At 45.5% G+C, this 22,661-nt stretch overlaps 1 protein-coding gene across 1 annotated transcript in view; it reads right to left on the bottom strand.

Moving 5' to 3' along the window:
• tmem170b (transmembrane protein 170B) overlaps window positions 1-22,661 on the bottom strand; it is a 76,190-nt gene that overhangs the window by 30,982 nt on the left and 22,547 nt on the right. The window lies entirely within an intron of this gene.

Here is a 22,661-nt window from a genome sequence, read left to right as displayed (position 1 = left end):
TTCAGAAGGCAAGCCCTCCAGTCCAGGCAGCATCCTGGTAAACCTTCTTTGCACCCTCTCCAAAGCCTCTATCTTTCCTATAATAGGGTGACCAGAATTGGACCTAATATTCCAAGTGTGGTCTCACCAGGGACTTGTAGAGCTGCAGCAAAACCTTACGACATTTAAACTCAATCCCCCTGTTAAGAAAGCATATGGTGTTTTGGCTTTCATTAACAACCCTATCCACTATTACTTGAACACCAAGATCCCTCTGTTCCTCCACACTGCCAAGAATCCGGTCTTTAACCCCATATTCAGCATTCGAGTTCGACATTCCAAAATGCATCACTTTGCATTTATCCATGTTGAACACCATCTGCCATTTCTCAGCCCAGTTCTGCATCCTGTCTATGTCACGCTGCATGCCGCAGTAGCCCTTGATACTATCAACGATACCTCCAAGTTTTGTGTAGTTTGCAAATTTACTAACCCACCCATTAACCTTCTCATCCAAGTAATTTATAAAACCTACAAAGAGCAGAGGCCCAAGAACAGAGCCCTGCGGGACGCCGCTCAACACTGACCTCCAGGCAGAATATTTTGCATCTACAACCACCCTCTGCCTTCTGTCAGCCAATCAATTCTGAATCCAGATAGCCAAATCTCCCTGTATCCTATACTTCCTGACATTGTAAATGAGCCTACCATGGGGAACCTTATGAAATGAGGAGAAAGTGAGGTCTGCAGATGCTGGAGATCAGAGCTGAAAATGTGTTGCTGCAACAGCGCAGCAGGTCAGGCAGCATCCAGGGATCAGGAGAATCGACGTTTCGGGCATAAGCCCTTCTTCCTGAAGAAGGGCTTATGCCCGAAACGTCGATTCTCCTGTTCCCTGGATGCTGCCTGACCTGCTGCGCTGTTCCAGCAACACATTTTCAGCTCAACCTTATGAAGTGCCTAGCTGAAGTCCATATATACCACATCCACTGCTCAACCTATCTTGACACCTCCTCAAAAGAGCTCAATAAGATTTGTGAGGCATGACCTGCCCCTCACAAAGCCATGCTGACTGCCTCTAAACACAGTGCTTTGCCAAATAGTCATAAATCCTATCACTCAGCATTCTTTCCAAAACTTTGCTGACCACAGACACAAGACTGACTGGTCTGTAATTGAAACGACTCCTGTGGAGAGCGAGGAGGCAAATATCCTCGCCAGCGGCTTAGCAACCTCCTTTCTCGCTTTCCGGAGCAGCCTCGGATAAATCTGGTCTGGCCCTGGGAACTTATCAATCTTAAATGTTTGCCAAACTTTCCAGCACATCAACTTCATCAATCTTGATCTGGTCAAGACTGTATTCCACCTCCTCAAAGTTCTCATTCGCAACTAGGTCCCTTTCCCAAGTGAAAACCGAAGCGAAAAAAAAAGACACGCATTTAGGGCTTCCCCTATCTGCTCAGACTCCACACACACATTCCCTCCGCTATCCCTGATTGGCCCTACCTTCTCCCTGCTCATTCTCTTATCCCTCACGTCAGAGTAAAATGCCTTTGGGCTCTCCCTAATCCTTCTTGCCAAGCCTTTTACGTGCCCCCTCCTAGCTCTCAGTCCATTTCGGAGCTCCTTTCTAGCAAGTTTGTAATCCTCTAAAGCTGTGCTAGATCCTTGCTTCCTCCACCTTACATAAGCTGCCTTCTTCCTTTTGACGAGCAGCTCCTCTGTTCTCGTCATCCAAGGTTCCTTAATCCTACCCCTTCTTGGTAAAAACAAGGACTGCGGATGCTGGAAACGCACAGCAGTTCAGACAGCATCCAAGGAGCAGGACAATCGATGTTACGGGCAAAAGCCCTTCATCAGGAATAGAGGCAGAGGGTGGAGAGATAAATGAGAGGAGGGTGGGGGGGAAGAAAGTAGCAAAGAGTACAATAGGTGAGTGGGGGTGGGGATGGAGGTGATAGGTCAGAGAAGAGGGTGGAGTGGATAGGTGGAAAGGAAGATAGGCGGAAAGGAAGAGGTAGGACAGGTTATGGGGACAGTGCTGAGCTGGAAGCTTGGAGCTGGGGTGAGGGGAAATGAGGAAGCTGTTGAAGTCCACATTGATGCCCTGGGGTTGAAGTGTTCCGACGCAGAAGATGAGGCGTTCTTCCTCCAGACGTCTGGTGGTGAGGGAGCGGTGGCGAAGGAGACCCAGGACCTCCATGTCCTCAGCAGAGTGGGAGGGGGAGTTGAAATGCTGGGCCACAGGGTGGTGTGGTTGATTGGTGCGAGTGTCCCAGAGATGTTCCCTAAAGCGCTCTGCTAGAAGGCTTTCCATCTCCCCAATGTAGAGGAGACCGCATCGGGAGCAACGGATACAATAAATAATGTTGGTGGATGTGCAGGTAAAACTTTGATGGATGTGGAAGGCTCCTTTGGGGCCTTGGATGGAGGGGAGGGAGGAGGTATGGGCGCAGGTTTTGCAATTCCTGCTGTGGCAAGGGAAGGTAGGCTTGTTTGGGGCGGGGGGGGGGGGGCTGCGGGCGTTGGGGGCGTGGACCTGACCAGGTAGTCATGGAGGGAACTATCTTTGCGAAAAGGGGTGGGGAGGGAAATATATCCCTGGTGGTGGGGTCCGTTTGGAGGTGGCGGAAATGTCGGCAGATGATTTGGTTTATGCGAAGGTTGGTAGGTGGAAGATGAGCACCAGGGGCGTTCTGTCCTTGTTACGGTTGGAGGGGTGGGGTCTGAGGGCGGAGGTGTGGGATGTGGACGAGGTGCATTGGAGGGCATCTTTAACCACGTGGGAAGGGAAATTGCGGTCTCTAAAGAAGGAGGCCATCTGGTGTGTTCTGTGGTGGAACTGGTCCTCCTGGGAGTAGATACGGCAAAGGCGGAGGAATTGGGAATACGGGGTGGCATTTTTGCAGGAGGTAGGGTGGGAAGTGGTGCAATCCAGGTAGCTGTGGGAATCGGTGGATTTGTAAAAAAGGTCAGTGTCAAGTCGGTCGTCATTGATGGAGATGGAGAGATCCAGGAAGGGGAGGGAGGTGTCAGAGATGGTCTAGTTAAATTTAAGGTCAGGGTGGAATGTGTTGGTGAAGTTGATGCATTGCTCAACCTCCTTGCAGGAGCACAAGATGGTGCCAACGCAGTCATCAATGTAGCGGAGGAAGAGGTGGGGAGTGGTGCCGGTATAACTACAGAAGATGGACTGTTCTACGTAGCCAACAAAGAGACAGGCATAGCTGGGGCCCATATGGGTGCCCATGGCTACCCCTTTGGTCTGGAGGAAGTAGGAGGATTCAAAGGAGAAATTGTTAAGGGTGAGGACCAGTTCAGCCAAACGAATGAGTGTGTCAGTGGAAGGGTACTGTTGGTGACGTCGGAAGAGGAAGAAACGGAGGGCTTGGAGGTCCTGGTCATGGTGGATGGAGGTGTCGAGGGACTGGATATCCATGGTGAAGATGAGGCATTGGGGGCCAGGGAAACAGAAGTCTTGGAGGAGGTGGAGGGCATGGGTGGTGTCGACGTAGGTAGAGTTGAGTTCAGTGGGGCAGGAGCATGCTGAGACAATGGGTCGGCCAGGGTGGTCAGGCTTTGGATCCAGCTCCAAACTTCCAGCTCAGCACTGTCTCCATGACTTGTCCTACCTGTCTGTCTATCTTCCTTTCCACTCCACCCTCCTTCCTGACCTATCACCTTCATCCCCACCCCCACTCACCTATTGTACTCTATGCTTTCTCCCCACCCCCACCCTCCTCTCATTTATCTCTCCACCCTTCAAGCACTCTGCCTGTATTCCTGAAGAAGGGCTTTTGCCCGAAATGTCAATTGTCCTACCCCTTCTTATCTGTCTCCAGAGGAAGAAATCAGTGCATCACTCCCAACAACTTCTCCTTAAATCGTCTCCACATGTCTGCTGTGACCTTTCTGTGGAACATTTGCTCCTAACCTGTACTTCCCAACTCCTGTCTGATAGCGTCATAAATTTCCTTTTCCCCAATTAAATATCTTCCCTCGGTAACTGCTCCTTTCACTCTCCAAGGCTATGCTAAATGTGAGGCAGTTATGATCACTGTAACCAAAGTGCTCTCCCACCGCGAGATCGGACACCTTACCTGGCTCGTTGCAGAGCACCAAATCCAAAATGGCTTCTCCTCTCATTACACAATGTAGCACCATAGTGCATTACTCTACAGTGAGGTTCACTGGTGCCTGATTAAAGGCCACCAGATCTACATTAAAAGAACCAGTCTTGCCGATTGCTGTTAGAAAACAGACATTTTCAATTCCTGGTGCGGACAAAAGGAAAGTTCAGATGTTGTCGTTACAAACTGTCCGCCATTTACATGGTTAAATTAAATATTACCTCAAACAACTAATATTCTAATCACAGTTGATTTTGAAGCAATTTGGGAAAAGCCATAGTTATAGCCAGAGGAAGGGTTGGAATATTGAAAACCCAAAACAGGAGTATGCAATTCAGCCTTGAGAGCTTGTTCTGCAGTTTAAATATGATCACGGCTGATCTCAGACAGACACAGAGCTGATAATGTGTTGCTGGAAAAGCACAGGTCAGGCAGCATCCAAGGAGCAGGAGAATCGACGTTTCGGGCATAAGCCCTTCTTCAGGAATGAGGAAAGTGTGTCCAGCAGGCTAAGATAAAAGGTAGGGAGGAGAGATTTGGGGGAGGGGCATTGGAAATGCAATAGGTGGAAGGAGGGCAAGGTGAGGGTGATAGGCCGTATAGGGGGTGGGGGCGGAGAGGTCAGGAAGATGATTGCAGGTTAGGAAGGCTGTGCCGAGTTCGAGGGATTTGACTGAGACAAGGTGGGGGGAGGGGAAATGAGGAAACTGGAGAAATCGGAGTTCATCCCTTGTGGTTGGAGGGTTCCTAGGCAGAAGATGAGGTGCTCTTCCTCCAACCGTCGTGTTGCTATGGTCTGGCGATGGAGAAGTCCAAGGACCTGCATGTCCTTGGTGGAGTGGGAGGGGGAGTTGAAGTGTTGAGCCACGGGGTGGTTGGGTTGGTTGGTCCGCGTATCCCAGAGGTGTCCTCTGAAACGTTCCGCAAGTAGGCGGCCTGTCTCCCCAATATAGAGGAGGCCACATCGGGTGCAGCGGATGCAATAGATGATGTGTGTGGAGGTGCAGGTGAATTTGTGGCAGATATGGAAGTGTCCCTTGGGGCCTTGGAGGGAAGGGGGGGGGGGGGAGGGGAGGGAGGAGGTGTGGGCGCAAGTTTTGCATTTCTTGCGGTTGCAGGGGAAGGTGCCGGGAGTGGAGGTTGGGTTGGTGGGGGGTGTGGACCTGACGAGGAAGTCACGGAGGGAGCGGAACGCTGATGAGGGGAGGGAAATATATCCCTGGTGGTGGGGTCTGTTTGGAGGTGGCGGAAATGACGGCGGATGATACGCTGTACATGGAGGTTGGTGGGGTGGTAGGTGAGGACCAGTGGGGTTCTGTCCTGGTGGTGGTTGGAGGGGTGGGACTCAACGGCGGAGGAGCGGGAAGTGGAAGAGATGTGGTGGAGGGCATCGTCGACCACGTCTGGGAGGAAATTGTGGTCCTTGAAGGAGGAGGCCATCTGGGTTGTATGGATTTGGAACTGGTCCTCCTGGGAGCAGATGCGGCGGAGACGAAGGAATTGGGAGAATGGGATGGCGTTTTTACAGGGGGCAAGGTGGGAGGAGGTGTAGTCTAGGTAGCTGTGGGAGTTGGTCGGTTTATAGTAAATGTCCGTGTTGATTCGGTCGCCCGAGATAGAAATGGAAAGGTCTAGGAAGGGGAGGGAGGAGTCTGAGACGGTCCAGGTGAATTTGAGGTCGGGGTGGAAGGTATGGGTAAAGTGGATGAACTGTTCAACCTCCTCGTGGGAGCATGAGGCAGTGCCGATACAGTCATCGATGTAGCGGAGGAAAAGGTGGGGGGTGGTGCTAGTGTAGCTGCGGAAGATGGACTGTTCCACATATCCTACGAAGAGGCAGGCATAGCTGGGGCCCATGCAGGTGCCCATGGCTACTCCTTTTATTTGGAGGAAGTGGGAGGATTGGAAAGAGGTTGTTCAGGGTGAGGACCAGTTCAGTCAGTCGAAGGAGGGTGTCAGTGGAAGGGTACTGGTTGGTACGGCAGGAAAGGAAGAAGAGGAGGGCTTTGAGTCCTTCGTGATGGGGGATGGAGGTGTACAGGGATTGGATGTCCATGGTGAAGAGAAGGCATTGGGGACCAGGGAAGCCACAGCCAACAGTGACCATGAGGAGGAGCAGATCTCAGGCTTTAGGACTAATAGTGGGATGGACAGACGAAATCCCAAAGTTGCTAATTATATTGCTGGATTAGTTATTTGGCAACTCCAAAATATTCATTTATCTTGTGGTTCAGGATCATACAGGACTGTCACTTATCCTCACTTTCTCTCTCCTGGTGCCCGAAATGATGTGCTTCCGGTATTTCCCTTTTTACTTACTTTCAGCAGGTCTGTTTCACACCTATCACAGCAATAAAAACTGAAAATACTTTTTGTAGCCAAAGGAATCAACTGAATATTCTTAGAGAACTCCAAGCAGGAAGAGACAGGGAGGTTTTCCCAGTAGGTGGTGACTCCAGAAGTTTGAGGGGCCCAGTCATTGTTGTGGTTTTGTTCGCCGAGCTGGGAATTTGTGTTGCAGGCGTTTCGTCCCCTGTCTAGGTGACATCCTCAATGCTTGGGAGCCTCCTGTGAAGCGCTTCTGTGAGCTTTCCTCCAGCATTTATAGTGGTTTGTCTCTGCCGCTTCCGGTGGTCAGTTCCAGCTGTCCGCTGCAGTGGCCGGTATATTGGGTCCAGGTCGATGTGCTTATTGATTGAATCTGTGGATTCTAGGAATTCCCTGGCTGTTCTCTGTTTGGCTTGTTCTATAATAGTAGCGTTGTCCCAATCAAACTCATGTTGCTTGTCATCTGCGTGTGGCTACTAAGGATAGCTGGTCATGTTGTTTCGTGGCTAGTTGGTGTTCATGGATGCGGGTCGTTAGCTGTCTTCCTGTTTGTCCTATGTAGTGTTTTGTGCAGTCCTTGCATGGGAATTTGTACACTACGTTGGTTTTGTTCATGCTGGGTATCGGGTCCTTTGTCCTGGTGAGTTGTTGTCGGAGAGTGGCTATTGGTTTGTGTGCTGTTGTTATGAGTCCTAGTGGTCGTAATAGTCTGGCTGTCAGTTCAGAAATGTTCTTGATGTATGGTAACATAGAACATAGAAGAATACAGCGCAGTACAGGCCCTTCGGCCCTCGATGTTGTGCCGATCCAAGCCCACCTAACCTACACTAGCCCACTATCCTCCATATGCCTATCCAATGCCCGTTTAAATGCCCATAAAGAGGGAGAGTCCACCACTGCTACTGGCAGGGCATTGCACGGACTCACGACTCGCTGAGTAAAGAATCTACCCCTAACATCTGTCCTATACCTACCACCCTTTAATTTAAAGCTATGCCCCCTCCTAATAGCTGACTCCATACGTGGAAAAAGGTTCTCATGGTCAACCCTATCTAAACCCCTAACGTGGCTAGTCCTTTAGGTTGTGGCATGTCCTCATTCCATTGTCATTAAATAATATTTTAATGCATCTAAAATCAGTCACTTATCTGAAACTACTTGGAATAAAATCCAAAAGATAGTCAGAAGGATCAAGAATCAGGACAACAGCTGGCTGTTGTCACAGAACCAAGGGAATAGTCCCCAGTTTGGGGTTAAAACATAGATGTTGCCAGAACCTGAAACCATTGTAAAATGGTGAGTACTGGGGAAGAGGAAGCCTGAGAATTTATTTCAGGGTCTGGACTTCATTTCTTCTATTCCTACAATCCTTCAGAGATTACACTGTGGAAACTAAAGTTTCTCTTTTCTAAAAATAATTCATTATTGCAAGTGAGTGTTGCTTGCAAGATAGGCATTTATTGCCTATCTCAACTTGCCTGCAAGAAGCTAAAGACAAGCCACATTCTTGAAATGCTGCTCTGTGTGGTGTAGATATGTCTACAATACTGTTAGGGAGGAAATACAAGCAGTTTGACCCAGCAACAATGGAAAAAAAAAAGAACACCATCACATAAATCAACATGCGAGTGTGCAACTCGGTGAGAAACTTTCATGCACTGTGTTTAAAGGCCTCTGTTGCTCTTGATCTGATCAAAGTAGATAATGTGGTTTTGGAAGGTGCTGTAGGATGTAGGGTTGAATTTTGCTGTACAACATGCAGGAGATACAAAGTGCAGCCAAGGTGTGTCTGCAATGAACAGAGTGAAATGTTGAAGGTGTTGGATGGAGTGCCAGTCAAATGACTTGCTTGATGGCATTAAGCATCTGGGAGGTGTTCTCGGAGTTGCACTCATCCAAGCAAATGGAAAACATTCCATCACATTTTGCACTCGTGCCTTGCAGGAGAGTCTGCAACAGAGAAGCTCATGCAGAATTCCTAGCTTTTTTAGCCATTAAAGTAGTTACTGACTAGAGAATTGCACACTAGTGCAACTAACATCAGTGGTCGAGAAACTATTGGAGAAACGAGCGATGGAGAAACTTAAAATCGCCATTTAGAGAGGCAAGATTTGAACAGATATGGTCAGTATGGCTTTGTCAGAGGCAGGTCATACCTAACAAATCTAGTGGAATTTGTGAGGAGATAAAGATGGGGCGTTGACGGAGTTTATATAGATTTCAACAAGACCTTTGACAAGGTCCCACATACAGAAGCAATAAAGAAGGTAGAAGCTCTGGGGATCCAGGGAAACTGGTCAAGATGGATGCAAAATTAATTGGCTTAGTGGCAGGAGAGAGAGGATGGTAGTAGAAGAGGAGTCTGGAGGCTGAGATGCAGTGGAGAACACAGGCATCAGTCCACAGGCTGGTCCTTTATCATTTGTGATAACATTTAGTGGGCGGCACGGTGGCTAGCACTGCTGCCTCGCAGCGCCTGAGACCCGGGTTCAATTCCCGACTCAGGCGACTAACTGTGTGGAGTTTGCACGTTCTCTCCGTGTCTGCGTGGGTTTCCTCCGGGTGCTCCGGTTTCCTCCCACAGTCCAAAGATGTGCAGGTTAGGTGAATTGGCCATGCTAAATTGCCCGTAGTGTTAGGTAAGGGGTAAATGTAGGGGTATGGGTGGGTTTCGCTTCGGCGGGTCGGTGTGGACTTGTTGGGCCGAAGGGCCTGTTTCCACACTGTAATCTAATCTAATCTAATCAGAAACAAAAAATTCCTTTTTGTGGCGATAAGTAAGTTTGCTGATTACAAAGATTGGCCAGGTGGTCAACAGTGAAGAGGAAGGTGTTAGGTTACAGAAAGACAAACAGATTGATCTGATTGGCAAAACAGTGGCAGATGGAGGTTAAACTCGATAAATGAGAGGTGATGCACTTTGGCCGATTGAGGAAAACAATAAAGTACTCTATGAATTACAGGTCTCTAGGAAGGTCCGATGTATCTTGCCGTGCTTGTCCTGAAGGTGGCAATACAGATTAACAGAGTAATTAAAGGTGGTTTACAGGATGGTTGCCTTCATCAGATGAAAAGAGCAGGGGAGTCATATTGGAGCTGTATACAACTTTGGGTATGCTACAGCAGGAGAAGCATGTGCAGTTCTGGCCAGACAATATAAGTAAAATGGGACTGCACTGGAGGGAGTGCAAAGGCAATTCACCAGGCAGTTGCTTGGGATGCAGCATTTTACCAATGACCAGAGACTGGATAAACACAAATAGTTTTCTTTTGAGCAGAGAAAGTGGAGGAGACCTGATTGAGGTGTATATGATTATGAAGGGCTGGATAAGGTGACTAGAAAGCAGCTGTTCATCTTAGTCTAAGGGTCAATAACAAGGAGGTATGATTTTAACGTGAAAAGCAGGAGGTTTAAAGGGCATTTGAGGATTTTTTTTTTGTTTTCACTTTGAGGTTGTTGTGTCTCTCGAATGCATTGCCTGGAAGGATTGCAGCAGGAAACCTCAACCTATAAAAAGTACTGGGCTAAGCACAAGGAAGTATCCTGACATACACGGCTATGGATCTAATGTGGGAAAAGTGGAACAGTGTAATAGTACATTTTTCAGGGTATAGACTTAATGGACCAAATGGCCTCGTCTCAACTTTTGATTCTATGATTTATAGGAGGTGGTGAAGCTGCATTCCTGGTCAGTACTGAATCCCAGAATGTTGATGGTGGGGGAAAATCAACAAAGAATACTTTGAATGTTGGGGTGGGGGGGGCGGGGAGGAGCAGGGAGCAACGGATACAATAAATGATATTAGTGGATGTGCACCTAAAGGAGCCTTCCACATCCAAAGTTTTACCACACTTTCCCCTGCCACCGCAGGAACTGTAAAACCTGTGCCCACACCTCCTCCCTCACCTCTATCCAAGGCCCTAAAGGAGCCTTCCACATCCAAAGTTTTACCTGCACATCCACTCATGTCATTTATTGTATCCGTTGCTCCCGATGCGGTCTCCTCTACATTGGGGAGACTGGGCGCTCCTAGCAGAGCGCTTTAGGGAACATCTCCGGGACACCTGCACCAATCAACCAAACCGCCCCGTGGCCCAACATTTCAACTCTTCCTCCCACTCTGCCGAGGACATGGAGGTCCTGGGCCTCCTTCACCGCCGCTCCCTAACCACCAGACGTCTGGAGGAAGAACGCCTCATCTTCCGCCTCGGAACACTTCAACCCCAAGGCATCAATGTAGACTTCAACAGTTTCCTCATTTCCCCTTCCCCCACCTCATCCTAGTTTCAAACTTCCAGCTCCGCACTATCCCCTTGACCTGTCCGGACTTGTCCGACCTGCCTAGCTCCTTTTCCACCTATCCACTCCACCCTCTCCTCCCTGACCTAACACCTTCATCTCCTCCCCCACTCACCTATTGTACTCTATGCTACTCTCTCCCCACCCCCACCCTCCTCTAGCTTATCTCTCCACGCTTCAGGCTCTCTGCCTTTATTCCTGATGAAGGGCTTTTGCCCGAAATGTCGATTTTGCTGCTCGTCAGATGCTGCCCGAATTGCTGTGCTCTTCCAGCACCACTGATTCACATTTTTGATCATTTATTGCTCCTCTGGGATAGAAGTGACCTGTACAAGAAGGACTGATTGCACCTAAAATTGGAAGGGTAGAGCTGCTTGGGAGGATTTAAAACTAGTAAGGTGGGGGGGTTGGAAACCAGGGAGATAGTAAGGAAAGAGATCAATCGGAGACTGGTACAGTTGAGAACAAAGGCAAGTCAAACAGTCAGGGCAGGCAGGGACAAAGCAGAGAACAAAAGGTAGGACTGATAAATTAAACCGCATTTTAGATTAGATTAGATTACTTACAGTGTGGAAACAGGCCCTTCGGCCCAACAAGTCCACACCAACCCGCCGAAGCGCAACCCACCCATACCCCAACATTTACCCCTTTAACCTAACATTACGGGCAATTTAGCATGGCCAATTCACCTGACCTGCACATCTTTTGGACTGTGGGAGGAAACCGGAACACCCGGAGGAAACCCACGCAGACATGGGGAGAACGTGCAAACTCCACACAGTCAGTCGCCTGAGGTGGGAATTGAACCCGGGTCTCTGGCGCTGTGAGGCAGCAGTGCTAACCACTGTGCCACCCTAGTGCTGCGAACTAGTGAGAGCAGGAATAGGAGGATAGAGCAGATGAATGCATGGCTGAGGAGCTGATGTATGGGAAATGGATTCACATTTTTGATCATTGGAAGCTCCTCTGGGATGGAAGTGACCTGTACAAGAAGGATGGATTGCACCTAAAATTGGAAGGGTAGAGCTGCTCAGGAGGATTTATTTCAATGCAAGAGCCTAACAGGGAAGGCAGATGAACTCAGGGCATGGTTAGGATCATGGGACTGGGATATCATAACAATTACAGAAACATGGCTCAGGGATGGACAGGACTGGCAGCTTAATGTACAGCTGTACTGAAGGACAATATACATCCCGGGAAGTTATTTGGATGGAACTGAGAAATAACAAAAGGGATGATCACCTTATTGAGATTGTATTATAGACAACCTAATAGTCAGAGGGAAATTGAGAAACAAATTTGTAAGGAGATCTCAGTTATCTGTAAGAATAATAGGGTGGTTAGGATAGGGGATTTTAAATTTCCAAACATAGATTGGGACTGCCATAGTGTTAAAGGTTTAGATGGACAGGAATTTGTTAAGTGTGTAGGAGAAAATTTTCTTATTCAGTATGTGGATGTACCTACTAGAGAAGGTGCAAAACTTGACCTACTCTTGGGAAATAAGGCAGGGCAGGTGACTGAGGTGTCAGTGAGGGAGCACTTTGGGGCCAGTGACTATAATTCTATTAGTTTTAAAGTAAAGTAGTGATGGAAAGGTATAGACCAGATCTAAAAGTTGAAGTTCTAAATTGGAGAAAGGCCAATTTTGACAGTATTAGGCAAGAACTTTCAAAAGCTGATGGGTGGGGCAGGTGTTCGCAGGTAAAGGGATGGTTGGAAAATGGGAAGCCTTCAGAAATGAGATAACAAGAATCAAGAGAAAGTATATTCCTGTCAGGGTGAAAGGGAAGGCTGGTAGGTACAGGGAATGCTGGACGACTAAAGAAATTGAGGGTTTGGTTAAGAAAAGAAGGAAGCGTATGTCAGGTATAGATGGGGTAGATTGAATGAATCCTTATAAGAGTATAAAGACAGTAAGAGTATACTTAAGAGGTCCTGGGAGGTGTTGCTGAACAAAGAGGGAGATCAGGAGGGCAAAAAGGGGACATGAGATAGCTTTGGCAAATATAATTAAAGAGAATCAAAAGGGTTTTTACAAATACATTAAGGACAAAAGGGTAACTCGGAAGAGTATAGGGCCCCTCAAAGATCAGCAAGGCAGCCTTTGTGCAGAGCCACAGGAGATGGGGGAGATACTATACGAGTACTGTGCACCAGTATTTACTGTGGAAAAGCTCATGGAAGATATAGAATGTAGGGAAATAGATGGTGACATCTTGAAAAAGTGCTGGATGTCTTGAAACGGGTAAAGGTGGATAAATCCCCAGGACCTGATCAGGTGTAACCCAGAGCTCAGTGGGAAGCTAGAGAAGTGATTACTGGCCCTCTTACTGAGATATTTGTATCATCGATAGGCACAGATGAGGTGCCAGAAGACTGGAGGTTGGCTAACGTGGTACCACTGTTTAAGAAACATGGTAAGGACAAGCCAGGGAACTATAGACCAGTGAGCCTGACATCGGTGGTGGGCAAGTTGTTGGAGGGAATCCTAAGGGACAGGATGTATATGTATTTGGAAAGGCATGGTCTGATTGGGGATAGTCAATATGACTTTACGTGTGGGAAGGCATGTCTCACAAACTTGATTGAGTTTTTTGAAGTAACAAAAAGAGGATTGAGGAGGGCAGAGTGGTAGACGTGATCTGCAAGGACTTCAGTAAGGTGTTCAACAAGGTTCCCCATGGGAGACTGGTTAGTAGGGTCAGATCTCAGAATACAGGGAGAACTAGCCATTTGGATACAGAATTGGTTCAAAAGGTAGAAGGCAAGAGGGTGGTGGTGGTGAAGGGTTGTTTTTCAGACTGGAGGCCTGTGACCAGATCGGTGCTGGGTCCACTAGTTTTCATCATTTGTATAAATGATTTGGATGCGAGCATAGCAGGTTATAGTTAGTAAGTTTGCAGATGACACCAAAATTGGATTTGTAGTGGACAGCAAAGAAGGTTACTTCAGACTATGACCGGATCTTGATCAGATGGGCCAATGGGCTGAGAAGTGGCAGATGGAGTTTAATTTGGATAAATGCGAGGTGCTGCATTTTGGGAAAGCAAATCTTAGCAGGACTTATACACTTAATGGTAAGGTGCTGGGAGGTGTTGCTGAACAAAGAAACCTTGCAGTACAGGTTCATAGCTCCTTGAAAGTGGAGTCACAGATAGATAGGATAGTGAAAAAGGTGTTTGGTATGCTTTCCTTTATTGGTCAGAGTATTGAGTACAGGAGTTGGGAGGTCATGTTGCGGCTGTACAGGACATTGGTTAGGCCACTGCTGGAATACTGCATGCAATTTTGGTCTCCTTCCTATCGGAAAGATGTTGTGAAACCTGAAAGGGTTCAGAAAAGATTTACAAGGATGTTGCCAGGGTTGGAGGATTTGAGCTATATAGAGAGGTTGAATAGGTTAGGGCTGTTTTTCCTGGAGCGTCGGAGGCTGAGGGGTGACCTTAGAGAGGTTTATAAAATCATGAAGAGCATGGATAGGATATATAGACAAAGTCTTTTCCCTGGTATGGGGGAGTCCAGCACAAGAGGGCATAGGTTTAGGGTGAGAGTGGAAGACATAAGAGACCCAAGGGGCAACTTTTTCATGCAGAGGGTTGTAAGTGTATGGAATGAGCTGCCAGAGGGAGTGGTGGAGGCCAGTACAATTGCAACATTTAAAAGGCATTTGGATGGGTATATATGAATAGGAAGGGTTTGGAGAGATATGGGCCAGATGCTGACAGGAGGGACTAGACTGGGTTGGGATATCTGATCAGAATGGATGAGTTGGACTGAAGGGTCTGTTTCCATGCTGTACATCTCGATGACTAACAAAATCACTTCACATATTCCTCTAAACCCCCAAAAAAACACATTCATTCTGTTTTGGGACAATACACTCATTCTGGGGATCAATCTAATGAACCTTTGAACTGCCTCCAATGCAAATATTTCCTTCTTTAAGTAGGAGACAAAACTTTCCAACACGTGGTCGCTTTAAAATAGTGTACAATTATCAGAAGACTATTTCATTCCTGTGATCCAAATCCTCTGAAATAAAAGAGAGTTAACATGCCATTTTCTTGCTTGCGCCACCCACCTGCCAACCTTGCATTTTTGGAGCACATCCAAGTCTTTCTAAAAACCAACATGTCCAGGGTCATACCTTCCAAAACTATTCTGCTCTTTTATTTTGTGCAGGAAGTGATTAACCTCACTTCTGCACATTTATCTCACCTCTCTATATTAATCCATAGCTCATGTCCTCCTAGCTTCATATTGTCTACAAATCTAGATACCTTATTGCCTTTTCACCCAAGGTATTAAATTTTCATAGACAGTCAAAGGCCTGATCTTGTTACAATCTGCCAACCTGGAAGAGCCCCTTTAAATCACTGTTGCTCATCCATTAACCGATTTTCTATCCATAGCCATATTAACCTCAACTCTGATCATTTATCATTGGTATGTAACTGCATGGAAACCCAAATACACTACATCTACTGAATAAATACTTAACTATCCTACTAATTAGATCTTCAAAAAAAAAAATCAACTAAAAGCAGGTAGGCTTTGTTTGATTATAATATGAACTTGAAAAGTCATTGTAAGTCTTCCTTAACAGATTACCACAATTTCTGGACAACGGTTATCAGGTTAGCCACATCTCCTCCCCTCCCCCCCCCAAATTTTCTATCTTCCTCTCTATAGGGACCATGATAGAATCCAGGAAAGTTTTGGAACGTTAGCAACATAGATAAAGGATACATTGGCTCTCTCTTTTTGAACCTTTGGCTGGGAATTTATCAAATTGTAGTCCCTTGGGTTTTTCCACTACTTTTGTTCTGCTGGGATTAGTTAACTTACTTTCCTCACTCCTTTCACCCCTAGGTTGCCCTTTATTTCTGGGACGCAACTGTGCTTTCTACAGCAAAGGCAGACACAAGTACTTGTTCAATGTCGCTTCCATTTGCCTAGCTGCTGTGATAGGAACAATTCTCAGTCTCTTTTAGGAGGTAAATATTTACTTGTTCCTTTATATGTTCTTGTAAAAGCTTCTACAATAAATCTTTATATCCCTGACTAGATGATTCACTCCACCTTTTCCCCTCAATGATTTCTTGGTAGCTCAACACTGGTTTTGAAAATTCTCCCAATTCTCAGGCTGTTGTTCTTGGCAAAATTACAAGATTCTTCATCTATTACTATCCTTAACCTCCCTAGTAAGTAAGTTGAACACAGGTGGATTTTCTCACTGAATTTTCTGTTGAGCATATTCAATTGTTTACTTTGCCATTAATTTACTGCAAGGCCTTTATCCAATATGGAAATTCTCCCTACCTATGAACCACGGAAGAGGAGCATACAGTATTCCAATCCCAAAGCAATGAAACTATCGTCCAAATTCAGTCTTAATTTGAAAAAAAGAATAAAAAGCAAAATATTGCAAATGCTAGAAGTCAAACAATACTAGAGAAACTCAGTAGGTTTGACAGCATCTGCAGAGAGAGAAACAGGGTTAACGCTTTGAGCCTGCTCGGACAGTGCTTCAGAACGTTGTTGGAATTTTTTTTAAAAAAACCACACTTTTGACTGAAGCAGAAGAGAACTAAGGGCAGACAGTGAACAGGCACTGTGCAACAAACAAAGGGCTTATTAATGGTAGTGAAAGATAAAGGGATGCAGAATGGGTATAAATGTGCCAGCGAGACAAATGGATCTTTCGAAGACAAGACAAGACAAACAAGAAAATGCCTTGGCCGGGATCGGGGGGGGGGGGGGGGGGGGCGGGGGGAGAAGAGGGAGGAAGGGAGAGAGATGCAAATAAAGTGCAAGATGTACATAATGTGGCCAGTTACGCGATTCAATATTGGAGACCTCAAACTATAACATGCCTAAGCAGAAAATAAAAAAAGGTGCTGCTTCTCATGCCTGCATTCTGCTTTGTTGGAACATTGCAGCAGGCCCAGGACAGAAATTGTAATAAAGAGAGAGAGGTGCTTCATTAGAATAGTAAGCAACTGGGAGGAGGTCAGGGTTATTCAGGGTCAGTAACTACTCAGTCTGTGTAATTTCAAGGATTGCAGTTTTCAGGTCTCAACTGGACTAACTCAAAAATATTGCAATTGTTATGATTACAAAAACAAGCACCAACTCCATATGAAATAGGAACAGGAGTAGGCTGTTTGGCCCTTCCAGCTTGCTCTACCATCCCATAGGTTCATGGCTAACCTGACACACCATGTCCACTTTCCTGCCGTTTCCCCAGAACCCTCACTCTACTGATGAAGAATCTATCTAAACCTTATTTAATTCACTTGCATTAGTTCTGAATGTTAATTAAAGTGATGCAGAAAAAGAAACTCAGCTGTGGTGACAAAGAAGAAAACAGGAAGGCAGCAGAGATTTAGAAGTCAGTGCCTCTCCAACCATGAGCATAAGTTATAAGATGCTACTTTTAAATGCAAAGGTGAAGGATATTACTAAAGGCTGCAGAGAACTTGAAGGGGAGGTTGATGGCCAGAGGTCATGGTCAATATCAGGTCACAGGCAGGAATAAAGCAAGGTCATGCAAGTAGATTTTAGGAACCTCAAAGCACAAACTCAAGGGGTTGTGATTTTAATATGTAACTGACAGTGCCGTGTAATACATATATCCCAAGTAATATGGACTGACAAACACAAATCCTTGGAGCACATTTCTACTGCTACAAATTAATGAAAAAGTCACTTAAGTAAGAAAACCAAGTTAAAACCCTGGCTAACCAAAGCAAGTTAGCTACAATTCTGGAGGATAAAAATAAAGTACGTACATAACTGATTGACACACCCAAACTGGACTGATGCCACAATACCAACTGGGCACTGTTTAAATAAGATTGGGCAGGGCAAGGTAAGGTTTCACTGCTTGAACAAAAGACAGATTAATAAAACCGGATTAGAATATTGCCAAAACTTCAGCATCATAAATGCATCACATCATCCAGATAACAAAAGTAAACAACCACATGGGATTGTTAAAGATAAAGAGAACAACAATCAACATTTGATCTGCTGCCATTGAAGCATAAACAGGTGCAGTAGAGGGATTATTGGAACCCAAATTAAAATGGAAATACTAGAAAAACGGTCAAACAAAATCCATAGGGAGAGAAAAATGGAGTTAACAATTCAGGACATTTAATCTAAAGTGGGAAGAACTTGAAACACAAATTGCTTTAGCCAAGTGAAATGAGGGGAGGGAGATTTTAAAAAAAAAATTTAAAAAAAAAGGAAGGTTTGTGATAGGTTGGAAGATAAGACAAGGAAATGTCTGGAGGAGGCACAAATGGAATGATGAACAGTTACCATCCAAAAGGAGATGCTATCCCTTGAGCTGTGTTGAGCTTCATTGTTCTCAATCGACTACAGTTTACCACAGAGATCAGCATCAGAGAAAAATAGAGATTGAAGACTTCTGGAAACTGAGTGACTGGAGGTGTTCTGCCAAGTGGTCAATATGCTTTTGATATTCCCAACATAAAATGGACTGCACTACAACATAAAATTGGAAGTGCAGTAAGTCACTGCTTCATCTTGAAGAATTGCTGGAGGTTTGTACATTGAGAATGGTAGTGATAAATTAGTTCTTATACTTGCACTTACACAGAAAGCAAACAAGATGTTGGGAGCGATTGAGGAGTCAGAGAAAATGGTTTGAAATGCTGAAGAAAGGCATTCATCATCATCATCAACGATATGAAAGTGGGAGAATAGAATGGAGAATGGAGTCATTATAGAAATTAGAGAACATGAAAATAATGGCAACTTCACCTCCCCACCCCGAAACAGAGATAGAGAAGTTCAGTAAAAACCAAAAAAGCTCAGTCTAGCAGCACTTGGAGAGAAATCAGAGTTAAGGGCTTGGGTCCAATTCTAAAGGGTCACTAGACCCAATACATTAACTCGGATTTCTCTCCACAGATATTGCCAGACCTGCTGAGCTTTTCCAGCAATGTCTGTTTTTGTTACAGAGAAGAAGAAGAAGCGTCAGAGATGGAGAACAGGAAAGTGAGAGAAAAAAAAAATAATAGAAAGTTGAAGATAGGTTGACAAATTCTCAGTTCAGGACAAAAGCAAGAATGGGTACTTGTACAGTCAAATGGACCAGAAAGAGAACTCCAGGGAGAAGACTTAATTGGGCTGGCATAAAAACTGCTCCACATTGACAGCTCTTATTTGGACAAGTTGAGTGGAGTTGAAGAAATTGTTCAATGCAAGATCAAGATCAGCCATATAAAATAAAGTGGTAGTGGATGCAGACTGGTTAGGCTTCAATGAAGAAAGAGAGAGCCATAAAGGTCATTACTCCACAGCCAAAGATTCTAGATTGGAGTGGTGCTGGAAAAGCACAGCAGGTCAGGCAGCATCCGAGGAGCAGGATAAAAAAAATAAATAAAAATCGACGTTTCGGGCAAAAGCCCTCCATCAGGAATACAGAGTGCTTGAAGGGACTCTCCACCCTTCAGGCACTCTGCCTGCATTCCTGATGAAGGGCTTTTGCCCGAAATGTCGATTTTCCTGCTCCTCGGATGCTGCCTGACCTGCTGTGCTTTTCCAGCACCATTCTAACCTAGAATCTGGTTTCCAGCATCTGCAGTCATTGTTTTTACCTTGTGGAGTAAAGATGTCAAGGGATTGGATGTCCATGGTGAAAAATGGCCAGACATTTGGAAAACGTAAGTAAAGGCACCAGAAAAGACAAGTGTTGGTAGGAAAAAGTCATGATAGGAGGAAAAAGATGTTTGAGTGTGGCAGGAATAGGCTGAAACAACAAACTTTCAGGCAGCATCCGAGGAGCAGGAAAATCGACATTTCGGGCAAAAGCCCTTCATCAGGAATGCAGGCAGAGTGCCTGAAGGGTGGAGAGTCCCTTCAAGCACTCCGTATTCCTGATGAAGGGCTTTTGCCCGAAACGTCGATTTTGCCTGTCCTCGGATGCTGCCTGAATTGCTGTGCTCTTCCAGCACCACTGATCCAGAATCTGGTTTCCAGCATCTGCAGTCATTGTTTTTACCTTGAAACAACAAACTTACCAGGGTAGGCATGTTCTGAAGCTTGGGAAGGAAATGTAGAAGTGAGCTGTCAGAGTTGGGGACTATGACGATGGAGAATCTGGAAGGAAGATCCCCAGAGGCATAAGATAAATGTCTATCGGTTGGGTAATAGTCTACAAGACGGAAGAGAAAAAAGTGTCAAGCGTGTTGGTTTTTGATATCTGCTAGGTAGAAGTCAGTTTCTCCAAACAGTAAACACCACCCACATCAACAGGCTCCAAAACAATTTCAGGACAGAAACAGAGAAAAGAAAGAGAAGATATAGCAAGTCCATTGATAAAGTACATTACAGCAAGTGAAGGAAACAGAGAAATTAAGAGGGCAGATGTCATGTCAGATTCTGGATTAGTGGTGCTTGCAGAGCACAGCAGTTCAAGCAGCATCCAAGGAGCAGCAAAAAAACATTGATGTTTCGGGCAAAAGCCCTTCGCCAGGAATAAAGGCAGTGAGCCTGAAGCAGTGGAGAGATAAGCTAGAGGAGGGTGGGAGTGGGGAGAGAGTAGTATAGAGTACAATGGGTGAGTGGGGGAGGGGATGAAGGTGATAGGTCAGGGAGGAGAGGGTGGAGTGGATAGGTGGAAATTCAGTCAAAAGATCAAGGACAAGAAAAAGAGAAAAAGTATGGAAGGAAGAATATACTGGAAATTGTAGGATTGTGCAGAAATCCCCATCATCTAAAACACTGGATAAAATCCTGAGTTCAGCTTGCAACATATTCCACAAAAAGCCAGAATAATTTCAGTCTGGGATTATTGTGTTACCTGAAATTCCAATCAACCAAAGCTGACACTAGACAAATTAACTTTTACACCTCAGGCTACCCAACATAGACAGTATGGAGCCTGAGAGATACTGGACATTCAACGTCAATCAAAATATATTCATACATATTCTTAACTATCAGACACACAATGGCAACAGATTTGAGAGGAGACAATAGGGCACACAGTCTGTGTAACCGCTAGGTCTGATCTGACCAGAGGAGAGAGCCTTTTCAACAACAAGCTTCTGCACAAACTGCTTCCCCACAGGTTCCAGCCCAAATAAAACCAGGAACCACTGAGGCCAAACAGAGAAACTGAATCTAGAAGCCAAAGGGCATTATCGCAACAAAAGGACATCCATGAGGAGGAGAAGCCAACCAAGAACAATCCAAACAAGGACCTGTTCCAAACCAAGACGACAGACAGGAAGAACCTCAGCAACTCAATGCTTTTTAAAACAGTTTTCCTCAGTGGCAAGCTGAAACTCCCAAGCCCCAAAGTTCCAGCCTAGCTAGCAGAGATGGGGTTGGTTGGTTGGTTGGTTTTTGTGGTGGTGGTGGTGGATGGGTGGGGGGGTGTGGTCAGGGGCAGGTGGTGACAGTGCATGGGACTCCAAGGGTTGAAAGCCTGATCAAAAAAAATTGTGTTATTAAAAGTGCTGTTTAGGTTCTAATAGTGTTCAGCGTGTGTAATTTAATGGTGTATTTAAGTACTGTCCTCTGTAGTTGCTTTGAATCAATTTCCCTGTTCATTGCATTTACCTATATTTCTTGTGTCATGCTTACCTTTCGTATTGCAAGCAAAACACAGATTCTTTTGCCCTAAAACAACTGTCTACTGCGTTCTTCATTTCACATTCCAAATAAGTTAGAACCAGGGATCTAGGTGTGATTCAAACCAGCTAAAAAAAAAAAAAAAATCAGCAAATTACTAATCACAAACTATATTTTTTTTAAAAATCTGCTGTTCGGAACTGGGTCTCCTGGACAATGAAGTGATATTCACACTGAAGGTGATTTTGAACAGAGAATCCTGGGAATTTGCTGAATAAAAAGGACTTCATCTCTTATAAAAATCCAATTTGGTTTATACTTCAAAATTAGCACTGAACTGTAATTTACTGTTTAAAGTCTAAACTTCTTCCAGTTTAAGCAGTGTTATACAAGCTCTCAAAGGTACTTAAGAGCAACTGAAGTTAGTTAATGAAATATCAACTAAAAAGGTTTATTCTGTAGCTGGGCTGAGTTAATTCTTTGATTCATAGACTCAGACTCATAGAACATAGAAGAATACAGCGCAGTACAGGCCCTTTGGCCCTCGATGTTGCGCCGATCCAAGCCCACCTAACCTATACTAACCCACTGTCCTCCATATACCTATCCAATGCCCGCTTAAATGCCCATAAAGAGGGAGAGTCCACCACTGCTACTGGCAGGGCATTCCATGAACTTACGACTCGCTGAGTGAAGAACCTACCCCTAACTTCAGTCCTATATCTACCCCCCCTTAATTTAAAGCTATGCCCCCTTGTAATACCCGACTCCATACGCGGGAAAAGGTTCACACTGTCAACCCTATCTAACCCCCTAATCATCTTGTACACCTCAATCAAGTCACCCCTAAACCTTCTTTTCTCTAATGAAAACAGCCCCAAGTGTCTCAGTCTTTTCTCATACGATCGTCCTACCATACCAGGCAACATCCTGGTAAACCTCCTCTGCACCCGTTCCAGTGCCTCCACATCCTTCCTATAGTATAGCGACCAAAACTGCACACAATACTCCAGATGCGGCCGCACCAGAGTCTTATACAACTGCAACATGACCTCAGGACTCCGGAACTCAATTCCTCTACCAATAAAAGCCAGTACGCCATATGCCTTCCTCACCGCACTATTTACCTGGGTGGCAACTTTCAGAGATCTGTGTACATGGACACCAAGATCCCTCTGCTCATCCACACTACCAAGTATCCGACCATTAGCCCAGTACCCCATCTTTTTGTTATTCTTCCCAAAGTGAATCACCTCACACTTAGCTACATTGAATTCCATTTGCCACCTTTCTGCCCAGCTCT

This window comes from Chiloscyllium plagiosum, unplaced genomic scaffold, assembly GCF_037043375.1.
Source record: "Chiloscyllium plagiosum isolate Xiang-an unplaced genomic scaffold, Cpla_swu_hap1 HiC_scaffold_34, whole genome shotgun sequence".
NCBI lineage: Eukaryota > Metazoa > Chordata > Chondrichthyes > Orectolobiformes > Hemiscylliidae > Chiloscyllium > Chiloscyllium plagiosum.
This window is presented reverse-complemented; position numbering and strand designations above follow the sequence as displayed.